We start from the raw sequence: 16,233 nt of genomic DNA on the forward strand, positions 1-16,233 counted from the left end.
ATCTCCCTTGGGAACTGCAGAGATTCTACTGTACAGCCTGGGAGAACAGGATTATCTCACTCTTACATCCCAGAGTTTATCCACAGCTCTCAAAGCAATGCACAGAAATCAGTGTCACCACTTCTGTTTCACCAGCAACCAACAGAGGCTGTGAAACAGGCAAAGCTTTCCTCAGGTTCACCAGCTGGAAACCAACCCCTTTCCCCACAAAACTGTTCTATCTCTGAGGAAATTGCAGCATTCTGGGGATCAGATTTTATCTTTCTAAATGTTTTTTTTTTGGGGGGGGATGGCATGTTGGGGGGTGTTTATTATGTAATATCTTGCAGAATTCAAGTTTAGCTTGCAATATTGTGTATGTATCCAGCCTCTCTTGAATGCAGTTAGGAAAGACCCACAAACACTGTCAAGGCATGGGAAAAACGCAGCTCTCGAGAAGTGCATGCTCAGAAGGATAAACAAGAGCCTGTCATTACTCATCTGCAGAAGCAGGGGACAAAGGGAAGTAGCTGTCCTGAGGAGCTTTGTTAGCTTCCAGACCAGAATTTTATGCCTGCAAATGTCCCTTAGGCATAGAGCTGGTGGGTTCTGTACTGACAGCACTTCCACAGGGATGGGGTTACACGGGAGCTCAGCAGGAGGAGCAAACCTGAGCACAGCAGGAATTCATCCTGGCTCAGTGCCATCAGTAACTTCTATTGATGTAGTTCAGGCATTTTTACCTTATTGGTGATTTCCATGAAAGAATCTTCCCCACTCCAGGAAAGAGTATCTACCATATCTACCATAAGTAGTTCCCTAAATCTTAAATAACATAATTTCTAAGGCCAGACACAGAACCTTGTAGTGTTTTCACTGAACACAGTAAGATTTAGACATCACTAATTAATTAATTTCCTGAGCAACCTCATCTGGAAGGGAGGAGCCTCGTTTATAAGCACTCTTGATAAAACAAATACATCTCTGACATTCAGTAGGAGTGGGATGACCTTTCTGGAAGAATACAACTGAAATTAAGCAGCTGAAATTGCTTGCATCCCTTACACATTTGAGTACCAAAATTTATGTTCAGGTTCAGTCCAGACTCAGGAATTACCAGGCAAAATAGAAATGCAATTATAATTAGGAGAAAGGAGAAAAAAAACCCCAAAACTCTATAACCTGGAAAGGACTGCAAATTATGAATTCCCCCCCAAAAAAATGGATTACCAGAGCCCAAACCTTCAGTTTCCTCCTCTTTTTCTACCTAGGAAACTAAAAGAATCAAAATTCAGTTTTTATATAGTATTGTTATGTACAAGTTCGGGGTTTTTTTAGGAATGTGAAAGGAAGCCAGCATTTCTATTCTAGCTTTATGTTAAAAAAAACCCAAAGAACCAAACAAAAAAGTGTTGGCTTAGTTACTAACATGGAAATGGGAAAGGGGAAAAGGGCACATCATCCCATTTGCAATTATTTTACAAGAGTATCCAGGCTGTTCCAAACACATACACACATATTCTGAGAAAATCTTTGGTGTTTAGTGTCCAATAAACAAGAGAGTGGAGCAGGAAAGACACACAGAGGGATGGGCCCAACCAGCAGCCCAAAGCATGAATTACCGGAAACAAAACTACTACAGCCAAAAGCAAATTCCTGCTTGGATCCTGCAACTTGGTGGTGACATTCCCTCCTCCTTCAGCCACCCAACCTTCCCTGTGCCCTCTGGAAGCAGCAGAGACTTCAGCTGCTGTGCCAGTCTTGTGGGGGACAGACTGCAAGCAAAGTTGAACAGAGAACACACACTCATCACGCTCCAGCTTTGTCATTCCTGGTCCCACCTACTCATCCTCTTCCAGTCTGCTTTGGGGGAGGAATAAGGAATTCTCTACCTTTGACAGCACATGAGTAGAAATAACCCTTTAGCTGCATTTTCCAGCCATTATTCTGCCAGTTACCGAATTCCTGGCTGAATTCCTGGAAGCATCACACCTGGTAGAACTAAATCTAGGGACAGCATCGACCCCCAAAGTCACAGATCACAGCAAGAGCAAGTCCTGTTTTGTTCTAGTGCAGCAAAGCAGCTCTTCCACTCAAAAGTGTAATGCTCCCAGGCCTCACACTGCCAGTACTCTGAGGGTTTGGGTTTTTTCAAAATAGAAAAAAAACCCTCAGGAAACAGCCACTTTATCTGCTCTTCTGAGCCACTCTCTTTTTGGCCTTTCTTTAATGGTGAAGATGAGAGCGATGAGAAAAATGGGGAAAAGGAAGAAGGAAAAAAGTGCTCATCATACACTTTTAAATTACTACAAACTGCTTCAATTAAGGAAAAAGTATTTTTTTTATAGTAAGGCCCAGAGAAATCCTGCTTTCCTCCCTCAGGTGCAGCAGTGGAGCAGACTTAGTCCAGATGCAAACATTTGTTATTGTAGCAGACAAAAGCACAGGCAGACAACATCCCAGCACTGGCTTGTGCTCATTTACTTCACCAGTGAAGACATCTGGAATAGAACAGCTCAGAAATTATGATTTTCAGTCACTGTGTAGGCTCTTTAGTGAGTCCTATTATTACATACAAGAAGACTCCATATGTCCTGCTTTGAACCCGAGCTTATTAAAGTCCAAGAACGACCTAAAAATTGAACATACACCCTTGATTTATTGCCTTTAAAAAAAAGGGATTTATATTGGCAATTGCTAGCTTTTAGTATTTACAGCAGTTTTTTCAGTTATTTCCTTATTTCTGCAGGATTCTCAATACATCTCCCCGCATACCTACCTCCATGTGCATTCCATATGTGCTTCCTTCCCTTCTCCACTGTGATCAGTGCAGGATTTTTTCTGTTTCTGTCTGTCTTTTAAATAGAGCTATAGGATTACACATTGCTGGGTTTTAATTAAGATGTAAGGACTGGTGTAATGGCTAGAACCACAATAAGGAAACATTTATCAGAAGCCAGGATTAAGTTTTTGCTATTTTTTGTAGCAAATCTGGGATGTAGAGTTTTGATGTTGATCTACTCTGGTCTTTGTACATGGCTCAGGTCTGTGACACCATTCCTGACTTCCTATGCAGAGCTCCCAGTCCCTGGCAGATTTAAGCAATTAGTGCTGCTGCAGAGCATGATCTTGGTCTGATCCCCTGTTCCTGTATGGTGCCCAAGAGGGGAGTGATCCACACACTCTTAGTGCTGTGGTGGTGCTCTTGGCACAAAGCAAAAGTCAAGGACAAATGCCAGGAGGGCCTGGGGTGACACCCCCATTTTCTATGTGTCTAGCACCCAAACCTATCCAGAAGGATTCCTTTGGCTGCTGCTTTCTTCTCTTTTTATCTCTTTTATTTTTTCCATGCCACAGTTACTGCCCCTACACCTGTCTTAAACAGCCATTTCTGGGACTGCATGGTGAACCAGACGGGTAAAAGGAAAAAAATCTTTCTAAATATGCTGTATCGTGTTAGAATTACAAAATGATGAATATTTTAGAGGAAACCCTTGAAAATCATCTGGTTCAATGTTACAGCTATCTTCAAAGCTAGAGAAAATTCCAAGTTGTGATCAGGTTGCTCAGGACCTTGCCCTGTTAAATTTTGAAAATTTCCACAGCTCCTCTCAAGCTCTAAGTGCTGTGACTGATCATCCTCACTTGGAAGAACTTTCCCTGCTGTAACCTGTCTGTCACTGGGCATTGGTGTGTCCCCAGGAGCCACCCCAGCCCATTGCCTGCATGGCCAGGCTTGAGGCCACTGGACAGTCCCTGCAGCTCTGCCCCAGGCTGGGCAAACCCGCTGCTCTCAGGCTCTGCCTCAGGTTTGTTCAGCTCCTCAGGGCTCCGAGCAGTACCTGGCACTCTGTATGAGTTCAGCAGTATCTTTCTCGAGTTTGGCTCCCTCTCAAGCCCCAAAACATGATCTCACAAGTGGATACAGGCTACAACCACTTCCTTGGCCCCCTGGCAGCTTTCTCTGGGCAGAGAGCATTTGGCTCCATTGACAGAAAGGAAGGAGCAGCAAAATTCTCAAGGGTAGGGAAGTCTAGAATGTGAGTTTTCACTGAGACTTCATTCAAAACTTAGTGAAAAATAGCAGAATCTTTCCTGGCTTTACCCATTGTTCATTGAGATCCTCACTAGGGCCAAATCCTTCATGCCTGGGGCTTATCTGCATGAGCACCTTTAACTCAGAACAAGATGCATCAAAGCAAAAAAAGAACTTTATAAGTGCTTTGATCAAAATGTGTCAAAATGAACCATCAGTCTTTTCTTAACCACAAATTCTACTTCCCCAAAAGGGGGTGGATTTTTCCCTAGGGATATGAAAGCCCTGTAGAAGGGATAGAATGGATTTCTGCAGCTCTTTGTGTTGCTGCCATCTCATAAGGTGGGAAATAACTGGGCATGTTGGCATAATTACAGTGAAGAGGCTGGGATGGTGTCTGGCACAAACTGAACCTGGGACACACAACACCACACTGGCACCAGAACAGCAGCAAGAGCATTGATAGGTTTGGGGAATAGTATTGCTTGAAGGATGTGTGAAATAATCCCTCCTTTTCTGCTGCACCCTGTCTAAAAACAATGCTCAGCAAATAAAGAAAGAGCCCAGAAGAACAATAAGGATGGTGAAACATCATGCAAATGTGCTTGTGAGAGCAGAGTCAAAATAAGAAGGTTTTCTGCCCATGGTTTTCCACATTTTCCAGTCCTTATGCAGAATTTTTTTGATTCATTGTGCAATGCTCCCATGCTAGTCTATTTCAATCAAATAAAAATTAGACTAAACGTTCATTAATTTAAATTTAATTAATACTGCTCTCTCCTCTTTGCTGTGCTTGCATGAATATGTGCATACCCGGTTTAAAAAAAGGGTTGTCTACATAATTATTTCAAACACTTTTGCAGGCAGAGAAAACTGGTTTAATGTAAAGAACAGACAATGGGGGAGGACACACAAGGCAACAGTTGTCAGCTGTGCTTAAAGTACCAAAAGAAAGGCAATAATTGTTTTCTCCCTTGGCTACCTGAATAGCTTTAAATTACAACAAATGTTACTCATGCCAAATATTGTTTCAAGGTTTTCTTCTGATGAAAATCCATAAGAAAGTGAGGAGGAAGATGAATCTTAGGAGGATGAAGACAACAAAATCCTGATGATGCTGTGAGAAATACTCTTTCTGGTACAGCTTCACTCTGCATTCTGCTCCTTCTGGGTCTAAAAAATGAATGTGTCCACCATATGTCAGAATGCTTCTCACACCCACGAGTTTACAAACAGCTTTTGAGTCACAGGATTTCTGACATGGATTAGGGAATCTGAAGATACCCATGCTGTTGTGCTTCCCCCTTGCACGAAGCCTTTCCATTCAAAAATGGAAAAGCAAAAAAGATTTCAGACTTTGGCTAATCACAGTAGGCTTGTTAATCACGGAGCAGCCTGAATGAGGAGCATTTACAACACCAGAACTTTAGAGACATCTCAGTAGTCTTCTATAAAAGTCAGATGGTTTAGGAATGAGCCAGTCAGTGCTAAGTCTACCTGTTGTAGAAGATTTGATGGAAAACTGAAGAACTAATTAGAACTGCTGTGATTCAAAGGGTCTTTGTTTGCTCTCCTGGCTCACATCAGCTGCAGGGTGACTCGTGTGACAGTGGGGGACCAACCACGAGTCCTGATGGGACACCTGAAATAATGGGCAGTGTTTGCTGTGCATCTTAAGGATTCCTTTGCGGAACACATTTCAGAATTAGTTTGTTCAAACAAAAATCCTTTCCCTCCCTGCAACACCAAGATGTGTCTAAATTTCAAGTATTTCTGTGAGCTTTGTGAAAAGCTGCTGTTCTCAGCAAAACCCAGTATTGCACAGGTAAACCCCATAGCCCATTATTTCCTTGGCAAACAATTCAAAGAGAAGATAGGACTTATTTCTTTGTGTCAAGTCAGACTGTTTCACCTTTCATCTTGAAAAGAGATGGAAAAACTGATAAATGCAATCTGCTGAAGGAGATATTTGTGAATTTATTCTTCTCTAAAGCCACTGGGAGGTTGGCTTTAGAGGTTGGAGGTTAATTTCAGAAGCATCATCATTTACTTTTCAAGAAAAAAGAAGATCATAAAGTGATGAGCACCTAACAGGTTCTTTAAAGCAAAACCTCTGGTTACAGTTCTGGCATTTTTTCCTTATACCATGCAGCCTTTTTTTTTTTTAAATTAGGAGGAATCACTGAATATATTAACTCACTTCAGCATTCATATAAGTTTTCAAAAGCATAATAAAGGACACTTAAGAACAGCTCTGTAACATGTCTGTTGCAAAGCAAAGAACCACTTAAAAAATAAATGCAAGCTTTTAAAAATAGGTGACAGAAGAAATAGTCATAACATGCTTCAAAGTAAACAGAAATTATTTATGAGACTGTAATTTATCAAGAGAATTTCAGAACCAATCAACAGGTCACATTGTCTCTTCATTCCTGAATATTGGAAGACATTAATTGAAAAATCGTGCCAGAGAGAGATAAACCTCACACAAATTCAAATAAACTAGCAATGCAGAGTATTGATTTTTTACTAGTACATTATCTCTCCCTTTTAAAATTGTTTTAAACATACAAATGTATTAGCATCTTGAATAATGAAGTACCTGATATCTGCATAAAAGAAATTAAATTGGAGGGCATAGGAAGGCCTTAAAGCCACATCTCTCCCCTCAGGAAGTTTCCAAGAATGATACAGGAACATGTATTGTATTTTTATTTGTTTGCCAAACAGGTAAATAAATTCTTGAGGAAATGAAGAAATTTGAGATATTTAAAGCATGGTGATAAGAACAAAAGAGGAGTCAAGTCTTTCAGTATTTCACCCTTAATCAGGAAAGTTGAAGGAGTGATTTAACTTTGTTCAAAACACCTGACACAGCCCAGGACTGCAAATTTACACAGGGACAACCCTGACACCAGAAAGGTGGACGTGGAGACACACCAGGCTGATGGTGCTTTTAAATATTGCTTTCTCTGAAGTGTTAATTTTCAATAATATGTTGTTTTAAAAACCAAGATGTGGACCCTGATGCTGCAGGTGTTGACCTGACCTGTGGCTGGCGATGGCAGCGAACAGAGTTTAGTGCCCGAGGGCTCGGATAGGAATGAGCGGGCTGGGAATGCTGCAGCACGGAAAGGGAGGGCTGGAGGCCAAAATGGGGCACCCCAAAGAAGTCCAGGAGCAGGGTCAGGAGGGAATTTGTTTAGGAATTGTCACACTGCTGACCAGTGTTTGTCAGGGGGTAGAGTAGAATCACCGCTAGTCTGGCAATTCAAAATCCTTCAAGCAGAACAACAAACATTTGGAGATGCTCTTCCAGCAGGGCCTGCCCTGCACAGCCTGTCTGTAGGGGCCATGAAAAGTCGTTTTATGGAAAATCAAATAAATAAGAGTTTCCACACTTTAATTGGCATTATATCAATTCCAAGCCATCATTCTCGGGGAACCTCTCAACAGGAGAATCCCTTTACTCTCCTCAGAATGTTCTTTCCAGGCCTTGGTTGCCACTGAACTCCAAAAGGTTGATGAGGTTACAAACTACAAATGCACCTCCCTCCCTTATATCTAGGACAAACAATTCTTACCATAAAATGGATTTAAATATATATAAAATGGTAAATGCAGCTGCCAACACTTAGTTAATAGTTTTAACTTTGGAAACAAACCAAAACCATCTGTGTCTGTAACAACAGCTGCCCCTCCTAAAACCAGAAGACAGAGCCTAACAGAACTGAGAAGGGCATTCATTAAAAAAGCAATAAGGAAGAACACTTACAGAAGATTAGCTGTAATGTAGTGTAATGATGGAAAAGTACCAATTTATATAACAATTTTACAAGCCTCTTGAAATTTTTTTTGTTATTTTTCCAATGTCTGACAAGGTCTTGCTCTTTCATACTTAGAGTCTGATTTCAGATTATTTTACTGAGAATCACTAACAAACACAGGCACTGGGAAAAGTGCTCATGTGTAGATGAATGCAAAATGGAATATATCTTCCAATACTTGGTTCTGAAATATTTTGACTGGCTTTGACTAATTTTGCAGGAACAGACACAGAAAATTCCCTGCAGAAGATCATATCCAAGCCCTCTCTGGGCAGCCTGTTCAGTCACCTGCACAAGACAGAAATTTTTCCTCCTCTTCAGGTGGAACTTCCTGGGCATCACTTTCTGCCCAGTGCCCCTTGTCTTATTACTTGGCACCATGGAGAAGAAAACTGAGTTTACTTTGTCAGGATGTTTTTCATTAGTGCATCCCTAGAGGCACTAAATGACTAATTTTACAGACTTCATTGACGCTCCTCGAGTTATTCAGTGAAAGGAAGGCTCTCAGAAACGACTCCAAGCATTTCACTCTGCCGAGTCAAAGTTCCTTCTATTTCACTGGGCTTCAGATCAGAATCTGAAAACTCACAGTTCAATAACTGTGTTTACTGAGTTTGCCAAGAAATCTTCACCCAGATCCAAAAGCATTTTCCTCTTGGGATATCCATCTATATTAGCAGATCTTAGTCAACGTTTTTAACTTAATTCCAGAAATTTTCTGTATTTTTTTTCTCTTCTGCACTAAGACATCCATTTAATCCAAATGCAGCCCAAGCAAGTGTCTATCCTTACAGATAGGCTGATCCGTATGATGGGGTTTTCAAAAGTAGCTAATGAAGCTTGGGAGCACACATTCCTTGTGCTGTTAAGCAGCTGGAAGCTTTGAAAAGTCCCTCCCCTGAAGCCAGTGCTCCTACAACATTAACATCATAAATAAGGCAGTGCCTGATTCCCCAGCACTGCTTCTGAAGTAGCTTTAAAAACCTGCTGTACCACAAAAGCAGCTGCAGTTAGATTTTTTTCTTTTCATGTTTACAATATCTGTTCATTCAATAAACACAGCTTTTGTCAACAAGGGTGGACATACATTGTCCAACATAACTACTGCTGGTTTGAGTGCAAGAGTGTCAAATCAGCATTCAAGGGCAATTTAAAATGTCATTTAGTCACGATCTTAAAAAAGCTGCAAACTGAACAACTTTTTAAAAACATTGCAAAGGATTTTAGAAAATGTGAACAAAATTAAAATTGTGGATTTGGGAAGAACATGCCCATGGTACTGAAATGCCAAACTCCTTGGCCTAATAAGAAAAAAAAAAAAAAAAAACCAAAAGTAAATACAACCCCTCAGAAGAAAATATTACAGAATATCAGCAAGTACAGCCAACAGTAGCAGTGACAGCCTAAATGGACCCTACCAAGGCATGTCTGTACTGAAACCAGCACCTCTGAGTCTCTGTGAGGAACGGAAAACACTGATTCAAGACCCACACTAATCTGTTCTATAATGTCTAAATATATTTATTTAATACCATGTCTGAACCACTCATGGTGTGTTATAAAAATGCTCATTCAGAACTGTAATTTAAGCCCAGTCATATCAGTAACACAAGTCCATAATGTGCAACGTGCATGTGGTTTTTGCATTTTTGCCAAAGGAAAAAGAGCAAATGGATGAGCTGAAATTGAACAGTGGGATTAACTGAAAAATGAACAATAATGAAATAAAAGTTTCAAACTTGCTGCCACCAGCTAAAGTAGCTTCCAAATCCATAGTAGTCTTATAATAGTTTATTATTCCAATTCACAGAACAAATATCTACAAAGAATTCTCCCACACACAGAACTTATGCCTTATGGGGAAGGTTTTTCTCATGACTGATCCAACTCAAACCAAATGACAAAGCAGGAAATTAGGGTCAGAAAATTATAATAGAACAAGAAAAGAGAATGCTGTCCTGTAAACTCCATCCCAATTAAGTTATTTTTACAGATGGGACCTAAACAAACACTCAGGGAGTTTATCAGTGAATTTACTGGGAGATAAAAACCAAAAAGTCGTTTTATGAGGCTGCCACATTTAAACAGAACTTCCATCCTGATGGAGATCCTGGGTCACGCTGCTCTTGGAACCTGCTCTGTAACTGTTTTCAGAATCCTAATTTTGCCAAAGGTTTGGGAGCTGCTTCTCTGAGAGACCTGCTGTTCCCACTGCTACAAGAAAATAATTTGCTTGGCCAAGTGCAGAATTTTTCATTTCTTAATTCCAATACTTTTGGCTGTGTCTGCAGCTGCCTCCTTCTCTGTGGCTACTGAAGGTAACGTTACCCAGTGCAGCTGAGCAGCAGTGCAGGGAAGGAGGCTCTGGCTGACAGCACAGTGGGGCCTTTTGTTCACAAGTTATTTATTTTGTGGAGAAACCAGGGCTCAGTCCCATAACCTTTGTATGGTGGGATATTGGGGAGGCTTATGTTAGAGTACAGATAATCTCTTCCACTTCAGACAAACAAAAAAGAGTATAAAAACAAAAAAAGAAACATTAGACAGGAATATTAAAAGCTTGGAATACATTACAGTCACTTTCAAAGACTACACACAACCTCAAGGCAAAATTTGTTACGTAATGAAATCCAGTGACTTATTTGCATTTAAACAAAATAGGTTTGGTTTATGCTGTGGGAATATTTAAGAATGATGTACTTGATGCAGGCTAACACTTGGCGTGTGGATTCAAGAAGAAACAACTGGCCAGAGAAATCTGATTAAAGCTGTGAAAATTCAGAATCAGTGCTAGAGAATTCAACTAGTATTTTAATCTCTCTGAGACGCCTTGGAGAGACTCCCCTCACCTTAACTGTCTACACAACATTCATCAGAATTTTCTAGAGCATCTGGACCGTGACCCAAAAATTGCACAATCCACAAAATTATTTTCTTTTGAGAATATGAAATGAGTGCCTCGCCCAAAAAAAATCCTTCAATAGATTTTAGTGGTAGAGAGGAAGGGGAAATTAGTTGGTGTTTATTGTGTTTAGCTTCAATCAATTTTTTTAAAATCTGTGCTTCAACCTTTTGTGAGGATAGCAATTATAAATAATAAAAAAGTCAGCTATCATTCCAACCAAGTCTTAACAGTTTGTTCTCCATTCTTGGGTCTCATATCTGGCTTTTAGGGAAAATTACTCTCTTTTTGTTTTTGTTTTTTTTTGGGTGAGGCAAGTCTGGAAAAAGGATTTCTTGCAAGTTTAATATCTTTAATATAGCCTTCTTTTGGCCAAGCCTGTTAATTGTATTATCCTTTCTCATCATTTCTCATCTTAATATTTCCTCACCTTTTTCTTTAAACAGTCCTAAGAAAAATTCTTCATGGCTAATTAAATATTCACACTTTATTAGCCCGATTTTTTTTTTCTTTTTCCCCCCACATTCTGCTCAGATAATGAGATTTCTGACATCTGAATAAAATATTTTCTTTGAAGGTAAATGCTCTAAATTATGGCAGTGCTGGGAATATTCCTGCTGTTTTACCTTTGGCAATCCATACCTGTAAGAAATCTGCCTAGAGAGGATGGGGTTTGCAGCACACAAACAGTAGCTGGGGGCAGGGGCTTGTGAAGTTGCCCTACAAAGCTTGTTGCTCTGGGAAATGTGTTTCCAGAGCATTCTGATATTTATTTTTAAATCCTCTTCCCTTAATTTTAATAATAAACCCTCTTGTTGGCTTTCTTCAGGCCCAACTCTTTCTTCTAATATCATTCTTCTCACTCTGATGGATTTCTACAGTGAATGGATGTGGCCACGTCACAAAGTCTGGATGAGCAGCCTCTGTGGCAAATAAAAGCTGCAAGTTGTGAGTGATTTCACACCCTGCTCTTGTGCATTGTGTTGGTCTGGGCAGATGCCCTATGTCTGCAACCCAGGCCAAAGTTCCCATGTGTGTGCAGTGCTTTCAGCACACAAAATTCATTATTCATTAAAGGAGTTCCCACTTTCTGGATACCTGGCTGCCAGGTGGCCAGGAAAGCAGCCAGTTGGTTTTTTCCCATATTTTTATGATGTTACACGGAGTTTCTGCAATAAGTGTGTCCCCTCTGGGTATCCTCATTGGATGCATGCCTTCCTAATCCCATCTTTTGCAAAATCCAGGAATTCCCAGGCTGGGCCCTTGCTCTGGCTGATGGGTCACAACACCTTCTTTGAAATATAGGCTGGGGGCCAGGCCCTGTTTGCTTACTGAGTTTTGTAACTATTGCAGTTCTTCAGAGTCAGCTCATCCCTGCAGGCAGTTCAAACATGTTAAACTCTGCCTGTCACCCAGCAATTACCTCCAGAGCCACGAAACAGCTCCAGCTGCTCTGTGGCTGTGGGAAGAACTCCGAAGAGTCACCAGTGTCTCCTGAAAATGACCTCCTGCTGGCCAAGAAGGGGCACTGAGGCAAAATTCAAGTGTCATTGAAATAGAAATTGAATTGAGAATTCGATTGAGAATGAGAATTGGAAATATTTCAGTGGCTGACTGTTTTCCTTGTGGAAATTTGTAATTGTTGTTTCCAGCTGAATTCTCCCCAGAAGTCACTTGTACCCATCAGCCCTCATTTTCTCCATATGACTCCTGGTATAAAGGGAGTCTCCATCTTTTTTTTAACCACCCTTTAAATACTGGACCATGATAAGGTCTCCTATCAGCCTTTTTCCAACAGTTCTCTCAGCCTTTCCTCGTAGAGGTTCCCCAGCCTTTGGATCATTGTGGCCACAGCTGCCACATGATTAAGGAACTGCCCAAACTCAGTTAAAGCAATGGGTGACTCTACAAGAGTTTAGACCAGGACTTACATCTCAACTCACCACAGCTTTTGAAGCGTGAGTTTTAAAGCGTGGGTTTAGTTTTCACAGAGGTGACTTTGCCATTGAAGGTGACCTGACCTCAAACAACTTGGCAGCTCTTCAAGACCTGAGCGATCAGAACACACGGGGCACGTCCGCAGGCCCAGTAAAAGAAAGATGCCCCTCAGGGCAAGGTGGAAATTTGTCAGTACTGGAATGGCAAAAAAAAAAAAAAAATTTTAAAATCTACTTATTAAGGACGGAAGGGGTTTAATCCATCCTGGGATCCCAAACCATTCCCTCGCCATTCCGCTGAGGGCTAAGGCGACCCCACAGCGCCACCTGGCGGCGCAGGGCCGCCCCCTGAGGGGCCCGAACCGCGGCCGGAGCCCGCGGGGACAATCCCGGAGTCCGGGAGAGGGACAATCCCGGAGCCCGCGGGGACAATCCCGGAGTACGGGAGAGGGACAATCCCGGAGTCCGCGGGGACAATCCCGGAGTCCGGGAGAGGGACAATCCCGGAGTCCGGGAGAGGGACAATCCCAGAGCCCGCGGGGACAATCCCGGAGTCCGGGGGAGGGGCAATCCCAAACCCCCCCAGAGCCCGCGGGGACAATCCCGGAGTCCGGGAGAGGGACAATCCCGGAGCCCGCGGGGACAATCCCGGAGCCCGGGAGAGGGACAGCGGCCCTTCCATGGGATGGCTGTCCTGAATAAAGGAAACCCGGCTTTCGATGGACATGCGAGCGTGCAATTCCCACACAGGCCTCCTGGAGCCGGGTGGTCGAGTCAGGGTCTGCTTCTGGGCCAAAAATGTGCCGGTGGGAGCCGGGCGATCAGGGATTGTTCCCTTTCCACTGTGCAGCACCACGTGGAAGGGCACTTGTACGTGTTACAAAATCTCCATGAAGAAGACAAAAATTCTCAGAACCAAGACGTTTGCGCTCCATTTACTCCCTTAGAATGACTGCCAGAAACCAGACATTCTGCAGCCCAGCGAAGCCACAAAGATTGCTCACAATGGCTCTGGTTACCAAAACTACTCTTGCACCTTCATTTTCACCAGATTTCCTGGTAAAAGAACCTCTTCAGTGTGCCCATAGAGTTATTTCACGCAGCCTGTTCCCACACATGACCAGTAACTTGGATTCAGACTGAGATCCGTGATTCTCTGGTTCACCATCAATGCCTTTGATGCATTCAGCTCGCTAGCTGTAAGATCTTAAATGGATTGACAGAAATATTTCCATCAATGTTCTATTTTCAGCGGGCAAAATGCTCCAGAACCAACCTGCATTGGTTATAAATATCCGACTCGATATTTAGTTTGGTGTGTGACAAATTAAAAAAAAAAAAAATAGAAGGTTTAAAAGACAGATTCCATTCCCCAAATCAGCATTTCCACTTGGAGATCTTTAAAGAAAAGTTTTATAAGAATTAATCCCTATGTGACAAAGGTGTCAGTCTCATCCATCTGTGGAACAAACTTATCATGGACTTATCATGGACTAGGAAGAGATACAAGTCACATCTTAAGTGTAAGGGAATTATCTGGATCAACTTTTCCCTTCCATGCAGCATTTTAAAATTTAAAAACTTGGTTTTTTAAGTTTGTTATGTTTTATTAGAATTTAGAATTCTAGAACTTTGATATAATGTGCTCAAGTGAAAAACACTCCAAATTCTCTATATTGCCTGCAATAAAGTATTCTGGGCTACTGCATAGTTTAGGATAATTTAAAAATAAACTACTCCAAATGCCACAGATTAATAGCACAAACAATAGGCACTACTTGGTCTGCAGGACAAGAACTGACCAAACCTCTCACAATTCCTTCACAGCAAAGATTAAAAACCAAATCAAACAATAAACCCCCCAAAATTCCCGACAAAATCTCCAACACAGAACTGTTCAAACATCGCTGACCAAACCCCATGGGAGAGAAAACCACAAAAAATTATGTTTTATTGTTCCTGAGGGGGTTTTTTTTTTTTTTTTCCTCCAATTTAAGCTTCAATCAGAAACAAGCATTTTATACCAGACTGGATGAACAAAGCACTGAATGAAGTGACTATACAAATAATTGTTTAATGTCATGACTGTACAAATCATAATTTCATTCTATGAAATTGTTTAAATGAAGCTTGGACCTTGGTCTTTGAAACATCCTGAGAAAAATACTTTACATAATTATGGATGAAAAGTCAGAGTTTGAAAATGTGGAAAACATCAGAACATGTTTTCTGATCACTGGCACAAAACAAAAAAACATGTAAAATTTGCAATAATATTAATACGATGGGAAGAAGGCAGAGCACTTCTTGTGCCTCAGAAAATAGACTTTATCTCCATCCTCTGTGAAATTTCATACAAAATGTGAGGAGGCAATTCTGCAAAAAGGAAAGCTATGCTTAAAATTTTTCTCCATGCTGATTTCGTTTCTGTTGATTAAATTATTTCAAAGTTGACTTACTGCTTTTGAGTAGTAAGAGTAAAACACATTATAAACATTATATATTTCTTACTTAGAGAATACAACTGTTATTGGCCTTTATTCCTAGACTTGAATACTAGCTGCCTGGTTTTGCTATTGATCTTGTATTTTTGTGTGTGTAATAACTCCACTGAAATAAGATTTTCAGGATTACTGCAGATGCAACTGGTTACATTTTTAGATCCTTATCTTTTGTCCAAAAGAGCGTATCACACAGTGCAATCTATATTTAAAAATCTGAAATATATCAGCCACCTTCCTAACACCATATGAACACTCCTTGCTAGACTGTGTGTTGCTTTTGAGGACAGAATATCAGAACTTTTCATTTCTTCAGAACTGGCTCCAAGGCAGAAGCTAAGAAGGTTTTTATTTCTGTTCTTGAGTCTCTTGCTTCAAGGGTCAGAAAACAATCAGATAGCAAAGTATAATTACCAGATGAGAAAAAATAAACAACAAATAATTTCATTATGACTGGATTCATACCATTGACTTCAGAGAGATTACTCATGAGCACAAGTAAATGTAAATAAGATTACAAAGCCAGATTGGAAACACACAGTTTTCTGACTGGGCTGTAATCTTGGCACAGTAAAATTCTGATACAAAATGACAAATTAACATGTAGTCCAACACAAAATCCAAACCACTGCAGGTCAGCAGCTCTGTGCAGTGCAAGGCTGCTTGCTTTTTCATTCCCCAAGAAGAAAACCCACTCCAAGTCACATTTTCATTACTGCAGCCAGGGAGAATGGACAGAGCAAAGGGAGATTTCTGAGCCTCCTGAAATGAAGCTGATCTAAAATGAATGGGAAACACAAAATCATAAAATTTGACAAAAAATATAATGTATATACATTTATATTGTGGAGACCCAGACCCCTTTCCTGAAATCTCAGCTCTCCCTCTACCCCTAATTTTCATTTCCAAACTTTAAAAAGCAGCAGAACACCTTGCTTGACACTGAAAGCTTTTCAGCTCTGTAAGTAAATTTCAGTATAAGGTTTTCTTCAGATTGTAAAAAGAAGGGAGAAAAGAGCAGAACCCCACCCTATAACAAATCACTTCCTCA

This window comes from Onychostruthus taczanowskii, unplaced genomic scaffold, assembly GCF_017590055.1.
Source record: "Onychostruthus taczanowskii isolate IOZ18803 unplaced genomic scaffold, ASM1759005v1 scaffold57, whole genome shotgun sequence".
Taxonomy (NCBI): domain Eukaryota; kingdom Metazoa; phylum Chordata; class Aves; order Passeriformes; family Passeridae; genus Onychostruthus; species Onychostruthus taczanowskii.